General features: G+C 37.1%; 1 protein-coding gene across 1 annotated transcript in view; it reads right to left on the bottom strand.

Moving 5' to 3' along the window:
- Window positions 1-278: 278 nt before the first annotated feature.
- CUNH4orf48 (chromosome unknown C4orf48 homolog) overlaps window positions 279-1,590 on the bottom strand; it is a 14,990-nt gene continuing 13,678 nt past the window's right edge. The window contains exon 4 of the mRNA XM_017727748.1: window positions 279-1,590. This exon is cut by the window's right edge and continues 1,015 nt beyond it. The gene's annotated coding sequence lies outside the window, so the exon portion shown is untranslated.

Consider the following 1,590-nt stretch of genomic DNA (forward strand, 5'->3'; position numbering starts at 1 on the left):
ATTATAAGGAACTTTATCAAAACCACCTAGTACAGAGTATGGGATCCTGAAAAAAGCTCACAAAATCATCACTGTACCTTTATTTGAAAGAGTGAGTTTGATTTTATACTTCAGCAAATAAGAATATATTAATAAATGTAGCCCAAATGCCAGGTCTTTTTATTTTTGTATTAAAAATAGCTTTTTTTCTCTGAGGATTTTCCACCTAATTAAAGACCAGATGTAAATTAATGCATAAGCATCATCATTTTGTCAAATCAATAACAAAGCACACCAAATACTATAATGCATCTTGCCCTTTTATTGTGTTGTATTATAGACAAAGAGAAGTACAGAATAATCACTCTCTTACAGCCATAAAGTTGCAGTGTCACTCTGATCCCTTTGGGAGTCAGACAACATCCACTTGTCATTCATTCCACCTTTTATCGTAACAAGCTGTGTATATCAAAACTCAACTGTGAGCAACCATTTTTCTAAATAAAAACATGAACAAAACAAAAGAATTTCAGTTCTTGTAACAGGAATTTGCAAGATTCTTTAGGGTACCAGCAGAATAAGCATGCACAATAGTAATACCAAACCATAGACATGCTGCCCCCTGAAAAGGGAAGCTGTGCTGGAAAATTCACAGGTTCAGTGCTGGGACTCCATCTCCTGCAAAAAGCTGGCTCGAAAGCTGTGCATTATTTTGGTCCAAATCTAAGTGAGGATAAAGTAGCCAAAGGCTGGTATTTTGCAATGAAGCTGTGTTAATCCTACTGCTTTCTTTGATAAAATTTGGTCTATGAGGAAAACCTCTATTGCTCTATTGACCGGTGCCACAGTGCAGTGTGATGCTACCAGGAAGGAGCTGTTGCTGTGTCATGCTGCTTCTCTTGTACACAAAACAGGTCCCAATGACCTATAAAGGGGTTTGCTGGAATACTACAAAGGACAAAGCAGATTTTTTATTTGACATGCAGGTGCAAGGAAACTTTTCCTTGCTGAGAACCACACACCTTTCAAACAACTTTGGCAAAATATATGGCAACACACACTCCTTTGTGTTACTGAGTATGACTGCACACAAAATAATGAGTTGGCAGTGGGTCACAGGTCCCTATTTCTCTGTGCCTGATGTTGTAGACAAAATGGGAGAGAAGCAGTTTGGAAACATACAGATAGCTTTGATCCTAACTTACTGAGCAGGCTGAGAGCAAAATATCATAAACATCAGTCACTTATGGAAAGACAGACATATTAATAAGAATTAGTAAAATGACTTTGAAAACCACTGTTGTTGGTCCTGCTCCAATACTCTTGTTTGTATAAAAGTTTCTAGCGTGTACATAGATGCTCGAGCTGATACACAAATGTCTACTTTGGGGATGATGTTTTAAGTCCAATGAAAAATCTATTATTATGAACAGGAACTTTCCACTGGGGCCATTTTCTGTTCTCCTTCCCAAAATAAATGAAAAAAAAGGTAAACAATGAGAAAGGATTTGCTATTCTCTTTTAAAAATTAACAAGGCACAATCTTGCTGTCTACTACTACACTGCTTAAATTGTTTTGTTCTCTCTTGTCTCACACTGACCTCAGCAGGA

This window comes from Corvus brachyrhynchos, unplaced genomic scaffold, assembly GCF_000691975.1.
Source record: "Corvus brachyrhynchos isolate BGI_N302 unplaced genomic scaffold, ASM69197v1 scaffold80, whole genome shotgun sequence".
Classification (NCBI taxonomy): Eukaryota; Metazoa; Chordata; class Aves; order Passeriformes; family Corvidae; genus Corvus; species Corvus brachyrhynchos.